The sequence below is a fragment of the Anarhichas minor genome, unplaced genomic scaffold, assembly GCF_050575085.1.
Source record: "Anarhichas minor isolate MPS153535 unplaced genomic scaffold, ASM5057508v1 ptg000010l, whole genome shotgun sequence".
NCBI classification, from domain to species: domain Eukaryota; kingdom Metazoa; phylum Chordata; class Actinopteri; order Perciformes; family Anarhichadidae; genus Anarhichas; species Anarhichas minor.
The window spans coordinates 9,520,001-9,527,500 of NW_027466456.1; the positions used below are offsets into that span (position 1 = coordinate 9,520,001).

General features: G+C 47.0%; 18 non-coding genes across 18 annotated transcripts in view; all 18 read right to left on the reverse strand.

Moving 5' to 3' along the window:
* Window positions 1–200: 200 nt before the first annotated feature.
* On the reverse strand, window positions 201–319 carry LOC142947123 (5S ribosomal RNA). Its single transcript, XR_012953218.1, has one exon. It is a non-coding gene; the product is annotated as a 5S ribosomal RNA (ribosomal RNA).
* A 200-nt stretch (window positions 320–519) lies between these two features.
* On the reverse strand, window positions 520–638 carry LOC142947124 (5S ribosomal RNA). Its single transcript, XR_012953219.1, has one exon. It is a non-coding gene; the product is annotated as a 5S ribosomal RNA (ribosomal RNA).
* A 391-nt stretch (window positions 639–1,029) lies between these two features.
* LOC142947125 (5S ribosomal RNA) lies at window positions 1,030–1,148 on the reverse strand. The gene has a single exon (XR_012953220.1). It is a non-coding gene; the product is annotated as a 5S ribosomal RNA (ribosomal RNA).
* A 200-nt stretch (window positions 1,149–1,348) lies between these two features.
* On the reverse strand, window positions 1,349–1,467 carry LOC142947127 (5S ribosomal RNA). Its single transcript, XR_012953222.1, has one exon. It is a non-coding gene; the product is annotated as a 5S ribosomal RNA (ribosomal RNA).
* A 386-nt stretch (window positions 1,468–1,853) lies between these two features.
* LOC142947128 (5S ribosomal RNA) lies at window positions 1,854–1,972 on the reverse strand. Its single transcript, XR_012953223.1, has one exon. It is a non-coding gene; the product is annotated as a 5S ribosomal RNA (ribosomal RNA).
* A 207-nt stretch (window positions 1,973–2,179) lies between these two features.
* On the reverse strand, window positions 2,180–2,298 carry LOC142947129 (5S ribosomal RNA). Its single transcript, XR_012953224.1, has one exon. It is a non-coding gene; the product is annotated as a 5S ribosomal RNA (ribosomal RNA).
* A 212-nt stretch (window positions 2,299–2,510) lies between these two features.
* Window positions 2,511–2,629, reverse strand: LOC142947130 (5S ribosomal RNA). The gene has a single exon (XR_012953225.1). It is a non-coding gene; the product is annotated as a 5S ribosomal RNA (ribosomal RNA).
* Window positions 2,630–3,020: 391 nt separating this feature from the next.
* On the reverse strand, window positions 3,021–3,139 carry LOC142947131 (5S ribosomal RNA). Its single transcript, XR_012953226.1, has one exon. It is a non-coding gene; the product is annotated as a 5S ribosomal RNA (ribosomal RNA).
* A 212-nt stretch (window positions 3,140–3,351) lies between these two features.
* On the reverse strand, window positions 3,352–3,470 carry LOC142947132 (5S ribosomal RNA). Its single transcript, XR_012953227.1, has one exon. It is a non-coding gene; the product is annotated as a 5S ribosomal RNA (ribosomal RNA).
* Window positions 3,471–3,861: 391 nt separating this feature from the next.
* Window positions 3,862–3,980, reverse strand: LOC142947134 (5S ribosomal RNA). The gene has a single exon (XR_012953228.1). It is a non-coding gene; the product is annotated as a 5S ribosomal RNA (ribosomal RNA).
* A 391-nt stretch (window positions 3,981–4,371) lies between these two features.
* Window positions 4,372–4,490, reverse strand: LOC142947135 (5S ribosomal RNA). The gene has a single exon (XR_012953229.1). It is a non-coding gene; the product is annotated as a 5S ribosomal RNA (ribosomal RNA).
* A 386-nt stretch (window positions 4,491–4,876) lies between these two features.
* Window positions 4,877–4,995, reverse strand: LOC142947136 (5S ribosomal RNA). The gene has a single exon (XR_012953230.1). It is a non-coding gene; the product is annotated as a 5S ribosomal RNA (ribosomal RNA).
* A 212-nt stretch (window positions 4,996–5,207) lies between these two features.
* On the reverse strand, window positions 5,208–5,326 carry LOC142947137 (5S ribosomal RNA). The gene has a single exon (XR_012953231.1). It is a non-coding gene; the product is annotated as a 5S ribosomal RNA (ribosomal RNA).
* Window positions 5,327–5,717: 391 nt separating this feature from the next.
* On the reverse strand, window positions 5,718–5,836 carry LOC142947139 (5S ribosomal RNA). Its single transcript, XR_012953233.1, has one exon. It is a non-coding gene; the product is annotated as a 5S ribosomal RNA (ribosomal RNA).
* A 391-nt stretch (window positions 5,837–6,227) lies between these two features.
* Window positions 6,228–6,346, reverse strand: LOC142947140 (5S ribosomal RNA). Its single transcript, XR_012953234.1, has one exon. It is a non-coding gene; the product is annotated as a 5S ribosomal RNA (ribosomal RNA).
* A 212-nt stretch (window positions 6,347–6,558) lies between these two features.
* LOC142947141 (5S ribosomal RNA) lies at window positions 6,559–6,677 on the reverse strand. The gene has a single exon (XR_012953235.1). It is a non-coding gene; the product is annotated as a 5S ribosomal RNA (ribosomal RNA).
* A 391-nt stretch (window positions 6,678–7,068) lies between these two features.
* LOC142947142 (5S ribosomal RNA) lies at window positions 7,069–7,187 on the reverse strand. The gene has a single exon (XR_012953236.1). It is a non-coding gene; the product is annotated as a 5S ribosomal RNA (ribosomal RNA).
* Window positions 7,188–7,399: 212 nt separating this feature from the next.
* LOC142947195 (5S ribosomal RNA) overlaps window positions 7,400–7,500 on the reverse strand; it is a 119-nt gene continuing 18 nt past the window's right edge. The window contains exon 1 of the ribosomal RNA XR_012953288.1: window positions 7,400–7,500. This exon is cut by the window's right edge and continues 18 nt beyond it. This is a non-coding gene — a ribosomal RNA (5S ribosomal RNA).

A 7,500-nucleotide genomic window follows, 5' to 3' on the forward strand; every position in this document is an offset into this window, starting at 1 on the left:
GTATGTCAGCGAAATGTCCAAAAAGTCGCAGTGAATGTCATGAAATTAAAATGTAGCAAGTCAGGAAAACAAGCACACGCTCGACAAATCAATTGCCTTGATAACATAGCAGCATAGAGTATGGAATGTTATGTAGCACAGTACATGAAAATGTACTGTGCAGCAGCGCCCTTTGCTTCTTGTCAAGAGGAGGGACAAAAAGCTTACAGCACCTGGTATTCCCAGGCGGTCTCCCATCCAAGTACTGACCAGGCCCGACCCTGCTTAGCTTCCGAGATCAGACGAGATCGGGCGTGTTCAGGGTGGTATGGCCGTAAGCGAAGAAACTGCCTACCAAAGGGCCCTTTAAAGACACTCTGCTGTTTTGTCTATCTATAGCACCTGCGCATTGCCCGGTAAACGAACACACGCTCGACAAATCAATTGCCTTGATAACATAGCAGCATAGAGTATGGAATGTTATGTAGCACAGTACAGTGCAGCAGCGCCCTTTGCTTCTTGTCAAGAGGAGGGACAAAAAGCTTACAGCACCTGGTATTCCCAGGCGGTCTCCCATCCAAGTACTGACCAGGCCCGACCCTGCTTAGCTTCCGAGATCAGACGAGATCGGGCGTGTTCAGGGTGGTATGGCCGTAAGCAAAGAAACTGCCTACCAAAGGGCCCTTTAAAGACACTCTGCTGTTTTGTCTATCTACAGCACCTGCGCATTGCCCGGTAAACGAACACACGCTCAACAAATCAATTGCCTTGATAACATAGCAGCATAGAGTATAGAATGTTATGTCATCAATATCATGGTACAGTTAGTCATCAAAAACGTCATGGTACAGTATGTCAGCGAAATGTCCAAAAAGTCGCAGTGAATGTCATGAAATTAAAATGTAGCAAGTCAGGAAAACAAGCACACGCTCGACAAATCAATTGCCTTGATAACATAGCAGCATAGAGTATGGAATGTTATGTAGCACAGTACATGAAAATGTACTGTGCAGCAGCGCCCTTTGCTTCTTGTCAAGAGGAGGGACAAAAAGCTTACAGCACCTGGTATTCCCAGGCGGTCTCCCATCCAAGTACTGACCAGGCCCGACCCTGCTTAGCTTCCGAGATCAGACGAGATCGGGCGTGTTCAGGGTGGTATGGCCGTAAGCGAAGAAACTGCCTACCAAAGGGCCCTTTAAAGACACTCTGCTGTTTTGTCTATCTATAGCACCTGCGCATTGCCCGGTAAACGAACACACGCTCGACAAATCAATTGCCTTGATAACATAGCAGCATAGAGTATGGAATGTTATGTAGCACAGTACAGTGCAGCAGCGCCCTTTGCTTCTTGTCAAGAGGAGGGACAAAAAGCTTACAGCACCTGGTATTCCCAGGCGGTCTCCCATCCAAGTACTGACCAGGCCCGACCCTGCTTAGCTTCCGAGATCAGACGAGATCGGGCGTGTTCAGGGTGGTATGGCCGTAAGCGAAGAAACTGCCTACCAAAGGGCCCTTTAAAGACACTCTGCTGTTTTGTCTATCTACAGCACCTGCGCATTGCCCGGTAAACGAACACACGCTCAACAAATCAATTGCCTTGATAACATAGCAGCATAGAGTATAGAATGTTATGTCATCAATATCATGGTACAGTTAGTCATCAAAAACGTCATGGTACAGTATGTCAGCGAAATGTCCAAAAAGTCGCAGTGAATGTCATGAAATTAAAATGTAGCAAGTCAGGAAAACAAGCACACGCTCGAAAAATCAATTGCCTTGATAACATAGCAGCATAGAGTATGGAATGTTATGTAGCACAGTACATTGTACTGTGCAGCAGCGCCCTTTGCTTCTTGTCAAGAGGAGGGACAAAAAGCTTACAGCACCTGGTATTCCCAGGCGGTCTCCCATCCAAGTACTGACCAGGCCCGACCCTGCTTAGCTTCCGAGATCAGACGAGATCGGGCGTGTTCAGGGTGGTATGGCCGTAAGCGAAGAAACTGCCTACCAAAGGGCCCTTTAAAGACACTCTGCTGTTTTGTCTATCTATAGCACCTGCGCATTGCCCGGTAAACGAACACACGCTCGACAAATCAATTGCCTTGATAACATAGCAGCATAGAGTATGGAATGTTATGTAGCACAGTACATTGTACTGTGCAGCAGCGCCCTTTGCTTCTTGTCAAGAGGAGGGACAAAAAGCTTACAGCACCTGGTATTCCCAGGCGGTCTCCCATCCAAGTACTGACCAGGCCCGACCCTGCTTAGCTTCCGAGATCAGACGAGATCGGGCGTGTTCAGGGTGGTATGGCCGTAAGCGAAGAAACTGCCTACCAAAGGGCCCTTTAAAGACACTCTGCTGTTTTGTCTATCTATAGCACCTGCGCATTGCCCGGTAAACGAACACACGCTCGACAAATCAATTGCCTTGATAACATAGCAGCATAGAGTATGGAATGTTATGTAGCACAGTACATGAAAATGTACTGTGCAGCAGCGCCCTTTGCTTCTTGTCAAGAGGAGGGACAAAAAGCTTACAGCACCTGGTATTCCCAGGCGGTCTCCCATCCAAGTACTGACCAGGCCCGACCCTGCTTAGCTTCCGAGATCAGACGAGATCGGGCGTGTTCAGGGTGGTATGGCCGTAAGCGAAGAAACTGCCTACCAAAGGGCCCTTTAAAGACACTCTGCTGTTTTGTCTATCTACAGCACCTGCGCATTGCCCGGTAAACGAACACACGCTCAACAAATCAATTGCCTTGATAACATAGCAGCATAGAGTATAGAATGTTATGTCATCAATATCATGGTACAGTTAGTCATCAAAAACGTCATGGTACAGTATGTCAGCGAAATGTCCAAAAAGTCGCAGTGAATGTCATGAAATTAAAATGTAGCAAGTCAGGAAAACAAGCACACGCTCGACAAATCAATTGCCTTGATAACATAGCAGCATAGAGTATGGAATGTTATGTAGCACAGTACATGAAAATGTACTGTGCAGCAGCGCCCTTTGCTTCTTGTCAAGAGGAGGGACAAAAAGCTTACAGCACCTGGTATTCCCAGGCGGTCTCCCATCCAAGTACTGACCAGGCCCGACCCTGCTTAGCTTCCGAGATCAGACGAGATCGGGCGTGTTCAGGGTGGTATGGCCGTAAGCGAAGAAACTGCCTACCAAAGGGCCCTTTAAAGACACTCTGCTGTTTTGTCTATCTACAGCACCTGCGCATTGCCCGGTAAACGAACACACGCTCGACAAATCAATTGCCTTGATAACATAGCAGCATAGAGTATGGAATGTTATGTAGCACAGTACATGAAAATGTACTGTGCAGCAGCGCCCTTTGCTTCTTGTCAAGAGGAGGGACAAAAAGCTTACAGCACCTGGTATTCCCAGGCGGTCTCCCATCCAAGTACTGACCAGGCCCGACCCTGCTTAGCTTCCGAGATCAGACGAGATCGGGCGTGTTCAGGGTGGTATGGCCGTAAGCGAAGAAACTGCCTACCAAAGGGCCCTTTAAAGACACTCTGCTGTTTTGTCTATCTACAGCACCTGCGCATTGCCCGGTAAACGAACACACGCTCAACAAATCAATTGCCTTGATAACATAGCAGCATAGAGTATAGAATGTTATGTCATCAATATCATGGTACAGTTAGTCATCAAAAACGTCATGGTACAGTATGTCAGCGAAATGTCCAAAAAGTCGCAGTGAATGTCATGAAATTAAAATGTAGCAAGTCAGGAAAACAAGCACACGCTCGACAAATCAATTGCCTTGATAACATAGCAGCATAGAGTATGGAATGTTATGTAGCACAGTACATGAAAATGTACTGTGCAGCAGCGCCCTTTGCTTCTTGTCAAGAGGAGGGACAAAAAGCTTACAGCACCTGGTATTCCCAGGCGGTCTCCCATCCAAGTACTGACCAGGCCCGACCCTGCTTAGCTTCCGAGATCAGACGAGATCGGGCGTGTTCAGGGTGGTATGGCCGTAAGCGAAGAAACTGCCTACCAAAGGGCCCTTTAAAGACACTCTGCTGTTTTGTCTATCTACAGCACCTGCGCATTGCCCGGTAAACGAACACACGCTCAACAAATCAATTGCCTTGATAACATAGCAGCATAGAGTATAGAATGTTATGTCATCAATATCATGGTACAGTTAGTCATCAAAAACGTCATGGTACAGTATGTCAGCGAAATGTCCAAAAAGTCGCAGTGAATGTCATGAAATTAAAATGTAGCAAGTCAGGAAAACAAGCACACGCTCGACAAATCAATTGCCTTGATAACATAGCAGCATAGAGTATGGAATGTTATGTAGCACAGTACATGAAAATGTACTGTGCAGCAGCGCCCTTTGCTTCTTGTCAAGAGGAGGGACAAAAAGCTTACAGCACCTGGTATTCCCAGGCGGTCTCCCATCCAAGTACTGACCAGGCCCGACCCTGCTTAGCTTCCGAGATCAGACGAGATCGGGCGTGTTCAGGGTGGTATGGCCGTAAGCGAAGAAACTGCCTACCAAAGGGCCCTTTAAAGACACTCTGCTGTTTTGTCTATCTACAGCACCTGCGCATTGCCCGGTAAACGAACACACGCTCGACAAATCAATTGCCTTGATAACATAGCAGCATAGAGTATAGAATGTTATGTCATCAATATCATGGTACAGTTAGTCATCAAAAACGTCATGGTACAGTATGTCAGCGAAATGTCCAAAAAGTCGCAGTGAATGTCATGAAATTAAAATGTAGCAAGTCAGGAAAACAAGCACACGCTCGAAAAATCAATTGCCTTGATAACATAGCAGCATAGAGTATGGAATGTTATGTAGCACAGTACATTGTACTGTGCAGCAGCGCCCTTTGCTTCTTGTCAAGAGGAGGGACAAAAAGCTTACAGCACCTGGTATTCCCAGGCGGTCTCCCATCCAAGTACTGACCAGGCCCGACCCTGCTTAGCTTCCGAGATCAGACGAGATCGGGCGTGTTCAGGGTGGTATGGCCGTAAGCGAAGAAACTGCCTACCAAAGGGCCCTTTAAAGACACTCTGCTGTTTTGTCTATCTATAGCACCTGCGCATTGCCCGGTAAACGAACACACGCTCGACAAATCAATTGCCTTGATAACATAGCAGCATAGAGTATGGAATGTTATGTAGCACAGTACATGAAAATGTACTGTGCAGCAGCGCCCTTTGCTTCTTGTCAAGAGGAGGGACAAAAAGCTTACAGCACCTGGTATTCCCAGGCGGTCTCCCATCCAAGTACTGACCAGGCCCGACCCTGCTTAGCTTCCGAGATCAGACGAGATCGGGCGTGTTCAGGGTGGTATGGCCGTAAGCGAAGAAACTGCCTACCAAAGGGCCCTTTAAAGACACTCTGCTGTTTTGTCTATCTATAGCACCTGCGCATTGCCCGGTAAACGAACACACGCTCAACAAATCAATTGCCTTGATAACATAGCAGCATAGAGTATAGAATGTTATGTCATCAATATCATGGTACAGTTAGTCATCAAAAACGTCATGGTACAGTATGTCAGCGAAATGTCCAAAAAGTCGCAGTGAATGTCATGAAATTAAAATGTAGCAAGTCAGGAAAACAAGCACACGCTCGACAAATCAATTGCCTTGATAACATAGCAGCATAGAGTATGGAATGTTATGTAGCACAGTACATGAAAATGTACTGTGCAGCAGCGCCCTTTGCTTCTTGTCAAGAGGAGGGACAAAAAGCTTACAGCACCTGGTATTCCCAGGCGGTCTCCCATCCAAGTACTGACCAGGCCCGACCCTGCTTAGCTTCCGAGATCAGACGAGATCGGGCGTGTTCAGGGTGGTATGGCCGTAAGCGAGGAAACTGCCTACCAAAGGGCCCTTTAAAGACACTCTGCTGTTTTGTCTATCTACAGCACCTGCGCATTGCCCGGTAAACGAACACACGCTTAACAAATCAATTGCCTTGATAACATAGCAGCATAGAGTATAGAATGTTATGTCATCAATATCATGGTACAGTTAGTCATCAAAAACGTCATGGTACAGTATGTCAGCGAAATGTCCAAAAAGTCGCAGTGAATGTCATGAAATTAAAATGTAGCAAGTCAGGAAAACAAGCACACGCTCGACAAATCAATTGCCTTGATAACATAGCAGCATAGAGTATGGAATGTTATGTAGCACAGTACATGAAAATGTACTGTGCAGCAGCGCCCTTTGCTTCTTGTCAAGAGGAGGGACAAAAAGCTTACAGCACCTGGTATTCCCAGGCGGTCTCCCATCCAAGTACTGACCAGGCCCGACCCTGCTTAGCTTCCGAGATCAGACGAGATCGGGCGTGTTCAGGGTGGTATGGCCGTAAGCGAAGAAACTGCCTACCAAAGGGCCCTTTAAAGACACTCTGCTGTTTTGTCTATCTACAGCACCTGCGCATTGCCCGGTAAACGAACACACGCTCAACAAATCAATTGCCTTGATAACATAGCAGCATAGAGTATGGAATGTTATGTAGCACAGTACATGAAAATGTACTGTGCAGCAGCGCCCTTTGCTTCTTGTCAAGAGGAGGGACAAAAAGCTTACAGCACCTGGTATTCCCAGGCGGTCTCCCATCCAAGTACTGACCAGGCCCGACCCTGCTTAGCTTCCGAGATCAGACGAGATCGGGCGTGTTCAGGGTGGTATGGCCGTAAGCGAAGAAACTGCCTACCAAAGGGCCCTTTAAAGACACTCTGCTGTTTTGTCTATCTATAGCACCTGCGCATTGCCCGGTAAACGAACACACGCTCGACAAATCAATTGCCTTGATAACATAGCAGCATAGAGTATAGAATGTTATGTCATCAATATCATGGTACAGTTAGTCATCAAAAACGTCATGGTACAGTATGTCAGCGAAATGTCCAAAAAGTCGCAGTGAATGTCATGAAATTAAAATGTAGCAAGTCAGGAAAACAAGCACACGCTCGAAAAATCAATTGCCTTGATAACATAGCAGCATAGAGTATGGAATGTTATGTAGCACAGTACATGAAAATGTACTGTGCAGCAGCGCCCTTTGCTTCTTGTCAAGAGGAGGGACAAAAAGCTTACAGCACCTGGTATTCCCAGGCGGTCTCCCATCCAAGTACTGACCAGGCCCGACCCTGCTTAGCTTCCGAGATCAGACGAGATCGGGCGTGTTCAGGGTGGTATGGCCGTAAGCGAAGAAACTGCCTACCAAAGGGCCCTTTAAAGACACTCTGCTGTTTTGTCTATCTATAGCACCTGCGCATTGCCCGGTAAACGAACACACGCTCGACAAATCAATTGCCTTGATAACATAGCAGCATAGAGTATGGAATGTTATGTAGCACAGTACATGAAAATGTACTGTGCAGCAGCGCCCTTTGCTTCTTGTCAAGAGGAGGGACAAAAAGCTTACAGCACCTGGTATTCCCAGGCGGTCTCCCATCCAAGTACTGACCAGGCCCGACCCTGCTTAGCTTCCGAGATCAGACGAGATCAGGCGTGTTCAG